Source organism: Mesoplodon mirus (assembly GCF_964341445.2).
Source record: "Mesoplodon mirus genome assembly, chromosome: 3".
Classification (NCBI taxonomy): Eukaryota; Metazoa; Chordata; class Mammalia; order Artiodactyla; family Ziphiidae; genus Mesoplodon; species Mesoplodon mirus.
The window spans coordinates 38,291,692-38,310,825 of record NC_138978.1 but is presented as its reverse complement, the minus strand read 5'-3'; the positions used below and the strand labels follow the sequence as shown (position 1 = coordinate 38,310,825).

The following is a 19,134-nucleotide window of genomic DNA, read 5'->3' as shown; positions in this document are numbered from 1 at the left end:
CTACTCAATGCTCTGTAATGACCTATATGGGAAAAGAATCTAAAAAAGAGTGGATATATGTATATGTATAACTGATTCACTTTGCTGTTCACCTGAAACTAATATAACATTATAAATCAACTATACTCCAATAAAAATTATTTTAAAAAAAGAAAGAAGCAGCAGCAATCAGAGCACAGATCCCCAATATTTGGAGGACAGTGTTCTTTTTATTCACCATGGCTCCCACTAGCTCTGTGTAGGTTACTCCAAGAAATGTGTGTGTTGCCTGCCATGAGGCTGGAGTGGAGGATGAGTACCTGCTACTGTGCTAAGAGCTGAAATTGACCAAAATTAACTGCTATTTATCATCCAAGCCTTCCCCTGGAAGTTGCAGGCTTTCAGTAGACTCCAGCCAGATCTCCAAAATAGTTACATCAGACAGATTCTGCCAGTTAATTGTTGTCTTGGTGGGGAAACAGATTTCAGGTGCTTCCTACTCTGCCATCTTCCCAGAATCCTCCCTCTGTAATTCTTTTTATATTGAATACATCGTTGGATTCCATTCACTAATGTTTTGTTGAGAATTTTTGCATCTATGTTCATGAGAGATATTTTTCTGTAGTTTTCTGTATTTGTAAGGTCTTTGTCTAGTTTTGGTATTCGCATAATGCTGATATCATAGAATGAGTTAGGAAGTAGTCCTTCTTGATTCTGTCTTCTGGAGGAATTGTAGAAAATAGATATAATTTCTTCCTTAAATATTTGGTAGAATTCACCAATGAAGCCATCTGGGCCTGGTGCTTTCTGTTTGGGGAAGTTATTAAATATTGATCAATTTCTTTAATAAATATAAGCCTCCTCAGATTGCCTGTTTCTTCTTATGTGAGTTTTTTTTTTTTTTTTTTTTTTTTGCGGTACACGGGCCTCTCACTGTTGTGGCCTCTCATGTTGCGGAGCACAGGCTCCGAACGTGCAGGCTCAGCGGCCATGGCTCACAGGCCCAGCCGCTCTGCGGCATGTGGGATCTTCCCGGACCGGGGCATGAACCTGCGTCCCCTGCATCGGCAGGTGGACTCTCAACCACTGCACCACCAGGGAAGCCCCTTATGTGAGTTTTGATAGTTTGTATCTTTCAGGGAATTGGCCCATTTCATCTAGATTATTAAATTTGTGGGCATATAGTTGCTCATATTCCTTTATTATCCTTTTAATGTCCATGGGATCAGATGCCCCCTTTCTCACTTCTGATATTAGAAATTTGTGTCCTCTTTTTTCTCAGTTAGCCTAGCTAGAGGCTTATCAACTTTATTCATCTTTTCAAAGAACCAGCTTTCGGTTTTGATCATTTTCTCTATTGATATCCTGTTTTCAATTTCATTGATTTCTGCTCTAATTTTTATTATTTCTTTTCTTCTGCTTACTTTTGATTTAGTTTTCTCTTCTTTTTCTAAACTTCCAAAGGTAGAGTTTAGATTATTGAGTTTAGAGTTTAGCTCTTTTCTAATATATGCTATTCAGTACCATCAAAGCACTTCTTTTGCTACATCCCACAAATTTTGATAAGTTGTGTTTTTCATTTAGTTCAAACATTTTAAAATTTCTCTTGATATTTCTTCTTTGGCCCGTGTGTTGTTTAGAAGTTTTGTGTTATTTAAAGTTTATTTAATACTTTAAATTCCATGTATTTTGGGATTATCTAGCCATTTTTCTGTTGTTGATTTCTAGTTGAATTCCACTGTGGTCTGAGAGCACTCACTCTATGATTTCTATTCTACTCCTGAGTGCTCCAAGCCGTGCCAGCTTGGGAGAAGGGCTATTGTGAGTGAAATGAAATGGTTCCTCTTATCTGTTTCAATGTAGCTGTTCTTGGCTTTTAGTTTGCCTGGGTACTGTGAGTTTCTTAACTGGTTTCTGGAATTCTCATAAAGGCTTTTGGGACTGTATATTATTGTTATGTCAATGTCTCTGTTGGGGAAGGGAATCTGAGCTTCTTATTTTACCATCTTGCTGTCATCACTCCTCTTAGTCAGATTAATTTTTGGAAAGAGTACACCTGGAAGCTGAGGATCTTTACATTGATTCCCTTTAAGCTAAATATGCTCACATACCTCTTGGAAAGTTTTTGTGAACCCCCAGGGGTATGCATACCCAGTTTGAAGACAACTTTTCTGGAGGGTCCAGATTAGTATGCCTCTGGCTTCCTTTGGGATTGTGTTTTCTAACTCTGCCCCTGTTGTGCTGACAGGGTGCCAGCTCCCTATTCAGGTTCTCTTCCATCCCCTACCTGGGGCATCTGGGTCAAGGGAACTCTCTGGCAGGCCTTGAGTGATGAATGATGGGCAGCCGTCCTAGGCCCATATGTAACAGCAGCAGGGTTACCATTTGACCAGGAGGGCAGGCTATTCCCTCTTCACCCTCAAGAAGTTCTCCATGTTTATCTCAGACCCACATACACTGAGAAACGAGTATCATGGTGGGCTGCCTTCTATCACTAGCCTCTCCCTCCAGCAAGACAGGAGGGAAAAGGAATGAGCTGTTCTCTCATAGAGCCTGAATGACTCCTTCTCCAGTTCTACTCCTGTTTTCCCACACTTCCTATGCAAACCTTGGCTTCTGAATGACCACAGTCAGGTTTTCAGAATGGGTGCAGTTTGATAAAGATGTCCTTCCTCTGAACAGCCAAAGTAAAAAGTGTGATCAACTCTATTTCACAAAGTCTCAAGCTCAGGCACCCTGCACACCCTCCCTCTGGAACTAAGTAGTACCTTTTCCATGTCTGTAGACAGGCTGTCTCTGGGACAATGCTCCATTCCTTTGGGTGTCTGGAAGCATGGTCTCTGCTTTGTCCCAATTTGCCCCATATGTCTGTGGTTTTGTGGGTATCTGGGGCTATTTGTGACTAGGTTCTTCACACTCTGAAGTGGTGGTTTTAACCCTGAGCCAGGACCTGGGCATACTCTGGGAGCCTTTTGACCTGCCTACTCCCCAAGCCCCAGGCCTTGGGTATAAGTAACTTGATGGGGGTGCTCAATAAATGGAAACTAAAAACCTTAAACCCAATCAACATTACACTTGATAACCCCAACCCTCTCCAGGACTCAACCCATTACCAAGGCCTATATGGTGGCCCATTCTAACATGGATCTGGGCCGAAACCAAATCACAGTATCCAACACCTTCCATCTGTCTCTTCCTCTAGGCTGGTTGCTCCTTGAAGGGCACTGGAACACTGTCCCCAACAGGAATCAGCCTAACACAAAGAAGTTATCAATAAGTGTCTGGTGAATTTGACTTACCTTCCTTATACTACATAGCTACCAACCACAATACCATAAAAACACTTTCCCATCTTCCTTATTTCTCTTCTGAGGTAACAAACCCAGGCTCCTGTAATCTGGGTTTCATTCATTTAGATAAATGCCTGAACAGCTTTTATTTTGGTCACTGATGAAAGGAAAGACAGATATCCCTGCTCTCAAAATGCAATAACGGGAAAAATAAAGGATACACAGTTAAGTTATAGTGTTGTATCGTGATTCCTGGCCAAAAGGAAGAGAGGAAGAGACTATGTCAGCAGTACATGTGAATGATATAGTGAGGTACTTAAGTAAGAGAGAAGTTTGCCCACTGTAATGGACATCTGTTTTTGCTGCCTGTCATCCAATCACCCTTCTGTAGGACTGCTCCCTCCCTACTCTCAGCCCACGTGTTTGTGGTGGATTTGACTCCACCTCCAACTCTAGGGGTCAACCTGAGACCCCAGGCATGGCCATTTAAAACATCATATTTTCTCGGTCACAGTAATTAGTTCCAGAATAGACCCATGAGCTAATGAGAGTCAGTGAGATGCAATGATTCCTTTGTGGGAACACTGGGAGAGAGGCAGCCACATTTTCTAGCTGTCCTTGAGCCCAGAGGGATAGCACCAGTCATCTTGCACCACAAGAAAGCCTGTGTCTGAATGGAGTCAACACAGACAGATGGACAGAGAGAAGCAGAGTTTGAGTCTGTAGCAACCCTGCCTGAAGCCAGAATTTTCTGTCATATGAGCCAGTAAAGTCTTTCCTTGAGCTGAAATTGACCACTTAGCTGTGAAGTCAACCTATAATGCATATGAGCAGACATTGATTAAGTCACTTCAAAATAGTTTACTTTATTATTCCAAAGTCATTTGACTTTTCAGGAGGTTGATCCATCAGGGAAACCACATGCACACTGGTTAAGAGCACAGGCTTTAAAGCCACACACGCATGGAGTTGATTCCTGTTTTCTTAACCTTTCTGAGCTTCCATTTCTTCATCAGTTAAATGCAGATAATAATAGTGTCGATGTGATTTTTTTTCATGTCTGAGGGCAGATTTTGTGAGCACAAAAGACTACAGCATTTTACGTTCTAAATCAATATTAAATTTTTTCATCTACAAACTCAAAACCTTGGCTTTATTTAAAACTTAAAAGTTCAACTTACAAATATATTATTCTATTTATAAATTGATTATATTTATATAAAAATAATGATTAGGCTTAAGGGGATCTTTTATTATTGTTCGGGTAACTCAGGCAGAACAATTAAACTCTGTTAAACAATCCCATTTTTAAATTTATAAAATGTAATTTCATTAAACATTGTAAACTGAATATAAACTTCATGTACTCTCTTTTCATTTTACACCCATCATATGCCTGCTCAATCAAGTTTCATCTCTAGTAAGCAAATTCTTCCCAAGTACTTAACGAAAATTTGTTACATATATATAAATAACATATAGATCAGGATTTCTCTGGTGGTGCAGTGGTTAAGAATCCTCCTGCCAATGCAGGAAACACAGGTTCAAGCCCTGGTCCGGGAAGATCCCACATGCTACAGAGCAACTAAGCCCATGTGCCACAACTACTGAGCCTGCGCTCTAGAGCTCGTGAGCCACAACTACTGAGCCCATGTGCTGCAACTACTGAAGCCCGTGCACCTAGAGCCCATGCTCCACAACAAGAGAAGCCACTGCAATGAGAAGCCCGCACATCGCAACGAAGAGTAACCCCCACTCACTGCAGCTAGAGAAAGCCTGCACGCAGGAACGAAGACCCAAAGCAGCCACAGTAAATAAATAAATAAATAAATTTAAAAATAAATAAATAACATATAGATCTAGTAGATCTAGTATTCTAATATTATTTACATGGGAAGTCCCTGGCGGTCCAGTGGTTAGGACTCTGCGATCTCATCACCAAGGGCCTGGGTTCAATCCCTGGTCGGGGAGCTAAGATCCCACAAGCTGCACGTCATGGCCAAAAAAAATTTTTTTTAAATAATATTATTATTTACAAACAATTATATTTCCTTACATTTCATAGGTCTAATCTACCAAACTAGGCTAATCTCTTAGATTCTTCAATATGCCATATTATTTCAAAATTACATTTTAAGTACCAAACACATACACACAATTATTTTAAACACAAAAGTATTTATGTGATAGGTTTGATTTATTTATCATTTCTGTATTTATTTATTTATTTATTTGGCTGCGCTGGGTCTTACTTGTGGCATGTGGGATCTTTAGTTGCGGCATGCGAACTCTTACTTGCAGTATGTGGGATCTAGTTCCCTGACCAGGGATTAAACCTGGGCCCCCTGCATTGGGAGCACGGAGTCTTAGCCATTGGACCACCAGGGAAGTCCCCATTTCTATATTTAATTCTAAGCCTTTTCAGACTTGAAAATCCACTTATGCACTGAGAAAGAAGTTCTACCATCTCCAGGGATTTCAGATTACTGGGTCAACAATTCACAGTCATGATAGAGTTACCATCTAGGGAGGGGTCACATTGAGGTAACCAGCTTAACAGTTCCTGGCTGTGATATAGTTACCTCCTTAGGAAGGCTGAGATTGACACCTTAAACAAGTCAAGGCTATTGGGTTGACAATTTATTAGCACAATAAGTCATTATCAGTCAGAGATTTGACACCTGAGCTTTGCAGGCTTCAGGATGACTCTATCTGAGCCACATGTGGATACACTGAGACCTTTTTACAGTCTCCACCACAATGTGGGACTTCTAGTCCCTATCCTTCTCCTGGGTTCAAATAACACCCTTCTGTAATTCATCTGCTCAGAGTGTGCAACCTCACCCACCTTGCAAGAAAGGAAACTTACACCACAATTTGAATGGATTCTTGAGTTCTCTTAAGACATTTTAATGCAATTGTTCTTTAAAAACTACTGAGGCCTTTCCACCCTTCTTCCAAGATTCAGATGTAATTGGTCTGGGTGCAGGCTGGGCATCAGGATTTTTCAAAGCTCTCCACGTGATTCCAGTATGCAGCCAATATTGAGAACCACTGTTACGCCTTCTCCTCTAGCTCTAAAGACATACTAATTTTATTGCATTGGCTCTTGACTACCTCTCGTGCCTCTCTTTGTCGCAAGTTGTGTTGATGACAGTAAAGTTATAGAAGAGTGATTAAAACTTAAGGGCCTAGAATTAGACTGCTTTGGTTGATCTTGAGCAAGTTTCTTACCTTCTCTGTGCCTTAGTGTCACTATCTGTAAGATGGGGATAATAGTTATACCTATCTCCTAGGGTTGTTTTAAAGTAGAATTAAGTGGCATTTATACATGTAATGCTTACTGAACAGCTCCTGCATATATTAAGTACTCAATACACATTAGCTATTCTTATTATGATTATTTTTATGCAAATGATCATATAATCTGCAAATAAATCTCTTCCTTTCCAATCCTTAGAGTTACTCTTTCATTTTCTGGTCTTATTGTATTGGTCAGGACCTCCAATATCACACTGAACATTAGTGGTGATAGAAGTACCCTGCATCCTATTGGCCTACTTCATTACCACTATTAAAGGAAATACTTCTAAGGTTCATAAGCATACTTGTACTTTAATGTATGAGGTTTGATGGAGGTTTTGCTACAGATGCTCCTTTTCATATTAAGGAAATTCTTTTCTCACTTTTTAAGAGGCACTGAATTTTATTGTGTGCTTTCCTTGCACTGAGGGCAACAATCATATAGTTTTCCTCCTTTAAGCTATTAAGGTGAATTTCACTTGTTGAAAGGACAGCATTGATCAATGGGGGGGAATTGAGAAGGGGAGTTTATTATATAGCAGGTGGGAAAAGCATCAAGGTTAACTACCAAGAAATAAATTCACTAAGTAAATTCAGGAGAAGCTATTCAGATGAGTCAGACCTTATGAAGAGAGAGGAGAAAAACAAAAAGTATGGAATGTTTCCATTTTTGTGACCACAAAAGTGAGGGTTTCAAGAACACAGTGGGTGATTAGCCAAGTAAGATTAAAGTTTCTGTAAAATTTCTGTAATTTTGCATTGCATATCCTTTCTCCCTTGCTGCCCTTGCCTTTTGCCAACTGTAGTAGGTGCATTTTTTTTTAGTTTTTTCTTTTTGCTTTTTCCCCCAACTTATTATTTTGAAAAATAATCCCCAGAAAAGGTGAACTTATGGTATAATGAATTAATAGTTTATCCATTACCTAGATTCACCAGTTGTTAACGTTTGGCTACATTTTATTTACCTGGGTATCCATCTATGTACTTTTTTCTCTTTTTGCTGAACCATTTGAAAGTTCCAGACATGACGACACTTTATGCCTGAACACCTCAGCATGTAACTCTTTAACAAGAACATCCTCCTAAATATCTGCAATACCATTATTACATCCAAGGAATTTAACATTAATATATTTAATATACAGTAACAGTAAAATTTCATCAATTATCGCCAATTTCCTTTATAACTTTTTTCTTATTTGATCTACGATCCAATTAAGGATCCCTCAGTGCATTTGGTTGTCAAGCCTTTTTCGTATCCTTTCATCTTTATCTTTATTCTAGAACAGTACACATACACGTGCATGTATGCAATGCACACACACATAGGTGGTCTTTCATGACTCTACTGTTTTTGAAGAGTCCAGGGAAGTTGTCTTTTAGAATGTCCCACAGTCTGGATTTGGTCACCTTCCCCCCAACAATTAGATTTAGGTTAATCATTTTTGGCAAAAATACTATATGTGTGATGATGTGTACTTCCCATCACATCACATCAAGAGGCACATAATGTCAGTTTGCCTTGTTATTGGTGATGGTAAATTTGATCATTTGTTTCAGGTGGTATCCATCAGAATTCTACTTTAAAGTTACCTCTTCCTCTTTATAGTTAATCAATTAACCTATGGAATGATACTTTGAAACCATGTAAATTTCCTGTTCTGCAACAATCTTTCACCCAATAGTTTTAGTATACATTGATGATCCTTACCTGAATCTATTCATTACATGATGGTTGTAAAATTGTGATCTTCTAAGGCAAAAACACCACCTGCAAATGAAATAAGTGGAAGTTAGAGATGTTAACTCTACCTTGGGGTAAGATCTGGGGAGGCACCTACAAGGGATTTATGCAGAAGACAAAGACATGATGTCCTGAAAGAAAAACATTATCTTGAGCCTTTACACCCAGGAGAGCTTCTGGGTTCTGGATCCATAAGACAGGTGTTTTTCCTGTCAGCTTCAACCTAGTTAAAGTTAATAAATCATGCAGTTGCACATCTGTTTTATCTGTATGTTGAAATCATTAGCCTTGCTATATGAATGAACCCCAGACATTCATTCCCTGGTCCTCCATATAATTTGGCCTGGATCACAGTAACTGTAGTGGCTTACTGCTTGGATTGTTCTCCTTGCCTGTGCTATTTATTGCCTACAAAGAAGTAGTGGGGCTAGGTTAGGAAGCCAAAAGCACCAATAGTTTTTAATTTTCAAAAATCCTTACATTCCTAGAATAAGCTGTACTCTGGTTGTATGTAATACATTATTTTTAAATTTACTACTGGGTTTAAATTTTAATACTGTATTCAGAATTTTCGCTCCATGTTCACAAATGAGGTTGTCCATTCTACTGCCCTTAAGTGGTCTTGGTATCAGTATTATATTAACCTCTGAAAAATGAGTTGGATAATTTCTCCCCTTTGGAATAACATGTATAAGATAAGAATTATCTGTTCCTTTGAAAGTTTAGTAAAGATTCACCAGTAAAACAGTCTGGCTTTAGTGCTTTTAATGAAAAGAATAGGTAAATAAGTTGTGGCATTCCCCCAGTACAACAGTATTCATACAATAGAGTGGTGAAAATCAAATGCAGCTTCATGCAATAACATAGATAAATCTCAAAATGATGAAGCCATCATTTTTGTTATTTTTTTGTTTGTATGTTTTGCTATTATAGGCAATGCAGCTATAAACATTCTTCTACATGTCTCTTGCTGCCCAAGTGCAAGAGTTTCTCTAGGAAATATACCTCATAGTAGAATTCCTAGCTTGTAGAGTGTATGCATTGTTCAACTTATTAAGGTAACGACATACTATTTTCCTAGGAAACTTTTCCAGTTTACACCAATATCAGCAACACGTGAAAGTTCCCTTTAGTCCATATTCTAGCTAACATTCACTATTATCTAACTTTTGCATTTGGTGGCTGTGTAATTGGGTTTTATTTTGATTTCAACTTTCATTTCCCTGATTTCAGATGAACTAGAAAATTTTTTCAAATGTTTATGGATTATTTATGCTTTCTCCTAAGTGAAAATACCACTCATTTCTTTGTCCAGTTTGCTAATTGAATTGTCTTTTCTTATGGATGTATAGAAGTAACTTATATAGCCTACATATTAAATCTTACTCAGTTTTATGTGTTGCAATTATTCTCTCAGTTTGTAGCTTATCTTTTCACTCTCTTTATGTGAATCAAAATGCTTAATATAAATGTAGTCAAGTTTATTGATTTTCTTCCTTTTGGTGTGTTCTTTTTTGAACATTAAGAAATGTTTTCCTATCTTGCAGTCACAAAGACAATTTCCATACTGTCTTCTCTAATAATTTTCTATTCATGTTAAAGTCTTTAATACTCTAGGGATTGACTTTTATGTATATTGTAAGATAGGGATCCAATTTTATTTTCTCCCTAATATATAATCAGTTGTCCAAACACCATTTATTTTAGAAAGTCTGGGGGTTGTTTCTTTTTAATTTTTTTTTGAAATAATTTTAGATTCACGGCTAGTTGCAAAGATGGTACAGAGGCCCTGTATACCCTTCACCCAATTTCCCTCAGTGGTTATTGAGTTAGAAAAACCCAGTCTTCCTCCTGTGTTTCTCCTTTACTTTCACACCACTACCACACTCACAACACTTCTGACACCAGATGTGTGCATGTGGCGGGGGGATAGGTTCTTCACAAGCAATTCTCTGCAACACCAGCTGGTTGTCCTACAGCTTAACTCCATTATGACACAATCAACGTGGAGACGCATCAAATCCCACAGGTTAAGGGCTCATTCCCATGAGTCTTCCCCCCCCACACACATGCTTTAGAGGCCAATGGCAAATAGTAGGACCCCAGATTAGCCACAACTCTGTCTAACTTAGCTACAAATTGGAGGTTCCCATGACTTCCTCCCCCTTGGATTCAGTTATTTGCTAGAACAGCTCACAGAATTCAGGGAAACACTGACTTAATGTTTACCAGTTTATTAAAAGATATGATAAAGGACACAAATGAATAGCCAGATGAACAGACAGATACATAGGGCGAGGTCTGGGAGGGTCCCAAGCACAGGAGCTTCTGACCCTGTGGAGTTGGGTTGCATCACCCTCCCAGAATGTGGATGTGTTCACCAACCTGGAAGCTCCACAAACCCCTTCTGTTGAGATTTTTATGGAGGCTTCCTCATGCAGGCATGATCAATTATTAACTCAATTTTCAGCCTCTGTGGCAGGGGAGGGGGTGTGCAGGGGTGGGGGGGCCGGATCCCAAGCTTCTAATCATGGCTTGGTCTTTCTGGTGACCAGCCCCCATCTAAGAGCCATCCGGGAGTCCACCCAGAATCATTTCATTAGAACAAAAGACCCTCCTATCATGCAGGAAATTCCAAGGGATTTAGCACCCTATATCAGGGATGGGGTCAAAGACCAAATACTGGAACAAAAGATGTTCCTAGTGCTCTTATCACTTAGGAAATCACAAAGGTTTTAGGAGCTCTGGACCAGGAACCAGGGGCAGAGACCAATATATATATTTCCTATTATCTCACAGTTATATCTTACATAATTATGATATACTATCAAAACCAGGAATATTAACATTGATACTATGTATGTTTTATTTATCACATGTACATATTTGTGTAACCACCACCACAATCAAGATACAAACCTACCACAAAGATCTCCCTTGTTCTACTGTTTATAGTTACACACACAACCTGTCCTCAATGGTGTTTTTATTCTCTTAACAGTGTCTTCCAAAGGTCAGAAGTTTTGAGTTGAAAAAGAAAACAAACAACCCAATTAAAAATGGGCAAATATTCAAACAGACACTTCACCAAAGATGATATATGGGTGATGGACAAATAAGCTCATAAAAAGGTTTTCAATGTTATTAGTCATTGTGGAAATGAAAATTAAAACCACCATTGTACACTTCTGTAAAACAGTTTGGCAGTTTCTTTAAAAGGTAAATACACACCTACTATCTGATCCAGCCATTCCTAGGTATTTACCCAAGAGAAATGAAAGCATATGTACACACAAAGACTTCTACAGGAATGTTCTACAGGAATATTCATAGTAGCTTTATTTGTAATAGCCAAAAACTGGAAACAATCAAAATGTCCATCACTGGGTGAATGGATAAATACATAAATGTACAGCTATATGACAGAATACAACTCAATAAGTATGGATGAACTATTTATGAACCCTACAGCATGCATGAATCTCAAAATAATTGTGCTGATTGAAAGACAAACAAGAGTACATACTGTATGATTCCATGTATATAAAATTACAGAAAATGCAAGTGATCTACAATGACCACAGCAGATCCAGTGGTCACGTGGAACCAAGCAGAGGGTGAAGATGAGAGGGAGGATCACAAAGGACATGAAGAAATTTGGGGGATATTGGATGCGTTTATTATCTTGATTGTGGTGATGGCCTTACAGGTGCATATGTGTGCCAAAACTTAACAAACTGAAGACTTTAAATATGTGTAGTTCATTGCGTGCTGATTTTACCTCAATAAAGCTGTCAAAAACAAGCAGCCCATTAAAGATTTATTTCTTACTCATGCTCCATGTGCATCATGATTGCTAGTAGTATTTTCATTATCCTCACTCTAGGACCCAGGCTGATGGAGAAGGTACCATCTGGACAGTCCTGATTGCCATGGTGGAGGAAAACAAGGGCATGCGGCAAAGTACATACTAATTCTTAGAGCTTCCACCCAGAAGTAACAAGGCCACACCTAACTTTTGAGGCTTTACTAGGTTCTCATAGCATCAGGATCATTATATGTTTCTGATGAATTATAATTCATCATTATGTGGTCCTTTTTAACCCTAATAATACTTTTTCCCTTATAGTCTGTGATTTCTCATATTAATGTAGCTACACACTGGCTTACTTTTGGTAAGTAATTGCCTGGGATATCTTTTTAAATTCCTTTACTTTCGATCTTTCTGTATCCATACATCTTACTTATTTATTTTTTATTGTGGTAAGACCATTTAACATGAGATTTACCCTCTTAAATTTTAAGCTTACAAATGGTATTGTTACCATAGGCACTGTGTTGTACAGGTGCTATGTTGTACTGCTGTTACTAAGGTAAGGCACTATATTTGTCTTTAGAACTTGTTCATCTTGCATGATTGAAACTTTATACCCATTGAACAATACCTCCCATTTCCTTTGCACCTAGTAACCACCATTCTACTCTCTGTTTCTATGAGCCTGACTTTTAGATAAATGGAATCATGCAGTATTTGTCCTACTGTGACTGGCTTATTTCACCAAGCATAATGTCCTCAAGGTTCATCCATATTACTGCACATGGCAGAATTTTCTTCTTTTTTAAGGCTGATCAATATTTCACTGTATTATATACTGCATTTTCTTTATCTAGGCTACATTAATGGACATTTAAGTGGTTTCTGCATCTTGGCTATTGTGAAAAATGCTGTAGTGAACATAGGAGTGTAGATATCTCTTTGAGATCTTTCTATTATTTTAGATATATACCCAGAAATGGGAGTGCTAGATCATATGATAGTTCAATTTTTAATTTTTTGAGGAATCTTTGTACTATTTTCCATAGTGGCTGCACCATTTTTATATTCCAACAGTGTACAGGGGTTCCAATTTCTCCACATTCTCACTTTTTTAAAAATAAATTATTTTATTTATTTATTTTTGACTGCATTGAGTCATATCATATATATTTTTTCAGATTTTTCCCATTATAGGTTACTACAAGATATTGTACATAGTTCCCTGTGCTATACAGTAGGCCCTTGTTGTTTATCTATTTTATATATAGTAGTATATAACTGTTAATCTCAAACTCCCAGTTCATCCCTCCCTCCTCTGCTCTGCCCCCTTTGGTAACCATAAATTTGTTTGCTATGTCTGTGAGTCTATTTCTGTTTTGTAAATAAGTTCATTTGTATCATTCTTTTAGATTCCAGATATAAGTGATATCACATGATATTTGTCTTTGTCTGACTTACCTCACTTGGTATGATAATCTCTAGGTCCACCTATATTGCTGCAATGGCCTTATTTCATTCTTTTTATGGCTGAGTAATATTCCAATGTATATATACCACATCTTCTCTATCCATTCATCTGTTGATGGCCATTTAGGTTGCTCCCATGTCTTGGCTATTATAAATAGTACTGCTATGAGCACTGGGGTGCATGTATCTTTTCGAACTGGAGTTTTTGTCTTTTCCAGATATATGCCCAGGAGTGGGATTGCCAGATCATATGATATCTTTACTTTTAGTTTTTTGAGGAAACTCCATACTATTTTCCATAGTGGCTGCACCAATTTACATTCCCACCAACAGCATAGAAGGGTTCCCTTTTCTCCACACCCTCTCCAGCAGTTATTATTTGTAGCCTTTTTGATGATGGCCATTCTGACTTGTGTGAGGTGATACCTCATTGTAGCTTTGATTTGCATTTCTCTAATAATTAGCAACGTTGAGCATCTTTTCATGTGCCCATTGGCCATCTGTATGTCTTCTTTGGAGAAACGTCTATTTAGGTCTTCTGCCCATTTATTTATTTATTTATTTATTTTTGCAGTATGCGGGCCTCTCACTGTCGTGGCCTCTCCCGTTGCGGAGCACAGGCTCTGCACGCGCAAGCTCAGCGGCCATGCCTCATGGGCCCAGCCACTCCGCGGCATGTGGGATCTTCCCGGACCGGGGCACGAACCCGTGTCCCCTGCATCGGCAGGCGGACTCTCAACCACTGCGCCACCAGGGAAGCCTCCAATTTATTTTTTAAATTTTTATTTATGTATTTAGTTTTGGCTGTGTTGGGTCTTCGTTGCTGCACGCAGGCTTTCTCTAGTTGCACTGCACGGGGGCTACTCTTCGTTGCAGTGTGCAGGCTTCTCATTGTGGTGGCTTCTCTTGTTGCGGAGCACAGGCTCTAGGCACATAGGCTTCAGTAGTTGTGGCACGCAGGCTCAGCAGTTGTGGCTCGTGGGCTCTAGAGCGCAGGCTCAGTAGTTGTGGTGCACAGGCTTAGTTGCTTCACGGCATGTGGGATCTTCCCGGACCTGGGCTCGAACCCACATCCCCTGCACTGGCAGGCAGATTCTTAACCACTGTGGCATGTGGATTCTTAACCACTGCACCACCAGGGAAGTCCCTTCTGCCCACTTTTTGATTGAATTGTTTGGTTTTTTGATATTGAGCTATATAAGCTGTCTATATATTTTAGAAATTAATTCCTTGTCGACTGCATCATTTGCAAATACTTTCTCCCATTCTGAGGGTTGTCTTTTCGTTTTGTTTATAGTTTCCTTTGCTATGCAAAACCTATTCAGTTTAATAAGGTCCCATTTGTTTATTTTTGCTTTTATTTCCATTACTCTAGGAGACAGATTCAAAAAAGTACTGCTGTGGTTTACGTCAAAGAGTGTTCTGCTTATGTTTTCCTCTAGGAGTTTTATAGTATCCAGTCATATTTATGTCTTTCATCCATTTTTAGTTTATTTTTGTATATAGTGTTAGAGCATGTTCTAATTTCATTCTTTTAATGTAGCTGTCCAGTTTTCCCAGCACCACTTACTGAAGAGACTGTCTTTTCTCAAATGGATATTCTTGCTTCCTTTGTCATAGGTTAACTGACCATAAGTGTGTGGGTTTATTTCTGGGCTTTCTATCCTGTTCTGTTGATCTATATGTCTGTTTTTGTGCCAGTACCATACTGTTTTGATTACTGTAGTTTTGTAATAGGGGAGAAGTCAGGGAGAGTGATTCCTCCAGCTCTGTTCTTCTTTCTCAAGATTGTTTTGGCTATTTGGAGTCTTTCATGTTTCCATACAAATTTTAAATTATTTGTTCTAGTTATGTGAAAATGCCATTGGTAATTTGATAGGATTGCATTGAACCTTAGATTGCCCTGGGTAGTATGGTCATTTTAACAATATTGTTTCTTCCAATCCAAGAACCCAGTATATCTTTCCATCTGTTTGTGTTGTCTTCAATTTCTTTCATCAGTGTCTTATAGTTTTTGGAGTACAGGTCTTTTGCCCACTTAGGTAGGTTTATTCCTGGGTATTTCTTTCTGATACAGTGGTAACTGGATTTGTTTCCTTAATTTCTCTTTCTGATATTTCATTGTTAGTGTATAGAAATGCAACAGATTTCTGTATGTTAATTTTGTATCTGACAACCTTACCGAATTCACTGATGAGTTCTAGCAGTTTTCTGATGGCATCTTTAGGATTTTCTTTTCTTTCCTTTTTTTTAATTGAAGTACAGTTGAGTTACAATGTTGTGCAAATCTCTGCTGCACAGCAAAGTGACTCAGTTATACACATAGAGATGTGCTTTTTATATATTCTTTTCCATTATGGTTTATCACAGGATATTGAATATAGTTCCCTGTGCTATATATACATTAGGACCTTGTTGTTTATCCATTCTAAATGTAATAGTTTGCATGTACCAACCCTAAACTCCCAGTCCATCCCTCTCCCTCCCTCCCTCCCCCTTGCAAACCACAAGTCTGTTCTCTATGTCTATTTCTGTTTTGCAAGTAGGTTCATTTGTGCCATATTTTAGATTCCACATGTAAGTGGTATCATATGGTATTTGACTTTCTCTTTCTGACTTACTTCACTTAGTATGATAATCTCTAGTTGCATTTCGGATTTTCTATGTATAGTATCATGTCATCTGCAAAGAGCGATAGTTTTACTTCTTTTCCAATTTGGATTCCTTTTATTTTCACCTCTAATTGCTGTGGCTAAGACTTCCAAAACTGTCAAATAAAATTGGTGAGAGTGGGCATCCTTGTCTTGTTTCTGATCTTAGAGGTAATGCTTTTGGCTTCTCACCATTGAGTATGATGTTGGCTGTGGGTATTATTGGCTCTCTTGTCAAAGATCAGGTGACTGTATGTGTGTGGGTTTATTTCTAGGCTCTTTATTATGGTCCATTGTTCCATGTGTCTGTCTTTATACCAACACCTTACTATTTGATTAGTGTAGCTTTATAATATATTTTGAAATCAGAAAGTGTGATGCTTCCAGCTCTGTTTTTCTTTCTCAAGATTGCTTTGGCTTTTGGGGATCTTTTGTGGTTCCATGTGAATTTTAGGATTTTTTTTTTCATTTCTATTTAAAATATCAGGATTTTGATGGGGAAAGCACTGAATCTGTGTATAACTTTGGGTAGTATTAACATCTTTAAAATATTGTCCTCCCCAATATGAACATGGGATATCTTTCATTTATCAATATTTGCATCTAATTTCTTTCAGTGATGTTTTGTTTTTTTCAGTGTACAAGTCTTTTGCCTCCTTGGTCAAACTTATTCCTAAGTATTTCATTCTTTTTGATGCTATTGTAAATGAGATTGTTTTCTTAATTTTCTTTTCAGTTCATTATTCTAGAAATGCAACTGGTTTTTATATACTGATTTTTAAATTCTGCAGCTGTACTGAATTTATTACTTCTAACAGTTTTTTCATGGTCTTCAGGGTTTTCTACATATAAGATCAGTTCATTTGTAAACAGAGATAAATTTACTTCTTCCTTTCCCATGGATGCCTTTTATCTATATTTATCTGTCTATCTATCTATTGATATATCTATCTATCCAGTTTCTCTGGCTAGGACTTCAAGTATATGTTGAATAAAAGTGTTCAGAGTGGGCATCCTTGCCTTGTTCCTAATCTTAGAGGAAAAGCTTTAGTTTTTCATCACTGAGTGTGATGTTCCCTGTGGGCTTTTCATATATGGCCTTTAATATGTTGAGGTACATTCCTTCTATACCTGGTTTTTTGAGTGTTTTTATCATGATAGGATGTAGAATTTTGTCACATGCTTTTTCTGCATCGAGATGCTCATGTGATTCTTGTCCTTTGTCTATTAGTGGTATATACATTTATTGATTTTCATATATTCAACCATCATGTATCCTGGGGATAAATCCCACTTGGTCATGATGTATAATACTTTTGATATGATGTTGAATTCAGTTTCCTAGTATTTTGTTGAGTATTTTTGCATCAAATTCATGAGGGATATTGGTCTATAGTTTTCTTGTAGTGCCTGTCTGGCTTTGGTATCAGGGTAATGCTGGCCTCATAAAATGAGTTTGGATGTGTCCCTCCCTCTTCAAGTTTTTGAAGAATTTGAGAAAGACTGGTGTTAATTTTTCTTTAAATATTTGGTAGAATTCTTCTTTGAAGCCATCTGGTCTTGGACCTTTTATTGTTGGGAGCATTTTGATTACAGATTTAATCTCCTTAGTAGTATTGGTCTGTTCAGATTTTCTGTTTCTTCATGATTCATTCTTGGTACATTTTATGTTTCCAAGAATTTATCCATTTCTTTTAGGTTATCCAATTTGTTGACATATAATTGTTCACAGAGTCTCATATGAGTCTTCTTATTTCTGTGGCAGAAGTTGCAGTGTCTCCTCTTTCGTTTCTGATTTTTATTATCTGTGTCCTCTCTTTTTTTCTTACTTAGTCTAGCTAAGGTTTTGTAAATTTTGTTGCTCTTTTCAAAAATCAATTCTTAGGGACTTCCCCTGAGTGGCACAGTGGTTGAGACTCCACGCTCCCAATACAGGGGACCAGAGTTCGATCCCTGGTCAGGGAACTAGATCCCACATGCATGCCGCAACTAAGAGTTCGCATGCCACAACTAAGAGGCCTGCGTGCTGCAACTAAGGAGCCAGCAAGCTGCAACTAAGTAGCACGTGAGCTGCAACTAAGAAGCCAGTGAGCCACAACTAAGGAGCCCACGTGCTGCAACTAAGGAGCCCACCTGCCACAACTAAGACCCAGCACAACTAAATAAATAAATATTATAAAAAACTCTTAGTTTTGTTGATTTTTTTCTATTGTTTTCTAATCTCTATTTCATTTATTTCTGCTCTAATCTTTATTAGTTCCTTCCTTCTGATAAGTTTGGGTTTAATTTTTTTTTTTTTTAGTTCCTTAGAGTAGAAATTTAGGTTGCTGATTTGAGCTCTTTCTTCTTGTTTAGTATACACATGTCCTGCTATAAACTTCCCTCTTAGTACTGCTTTTCTTCATCCCATGAATTTTGGTATGTTGTGTTTTCATTTTCTCTCAAGATATTTTCTGGTTTCCCTTATGATTTCTTCCTTGACCCATTTGTTGCTCAAGAGTGGTTTGTTTAATTTCCACATATTTGTGAATTTTCCAATTTTCCTTCTGTTCCTGATTTCTAGTTTTATTTTATTGTAATCAGAAAAGATACTTGGTATGATTGTTTTGTGGCCTAACATGATCTATGCTGGAGAATGTTCCATGTGTACTTGAGAAGAATGTGTATTCTGCTGATGTTGAATAGATAGAACATGATAGAATATTCTGTTTATACCTGTTAGGTCTGTTTGGTTTATTGTGTTGATCAGGTCTTCTATTTTCTTATTGATCTTCTGATTGTTCTATCCATTATCAAAAGTGGGGTACTGAAATATCCTACTATTATTGTGTTACTATTTTTCTCCTCAGATCTGCCAATGTTTAGTTCATATATTTCAGGGCT

The 19,134-nt window shown here is 37.9% G+C and overlaps 1 protein-coding gene across 3 annotated transcripts in view; it reads right to left on the bottom strand.

The window, feature by feature from the left end:
- Positions 1–19,134, bottom strand: part of ZNF691 (zinc finger protein 691) — an 80,372-nt gene that overhangs the window by 37,393 nt on the left and 23,845 nt on the right. For all 3 annotated transcript variants that reach the window (XR_014293603.1, XR_014293604.1, XR_014293605.1), the window contains one exon: positions 8,284–8,343. The gene's annotated coding sequence lies outside the window, so the exon portion shown is untranslated. The remainder of the gene's footprint in view (positions 1–8,283; positions 8,344–19,134) is intronic.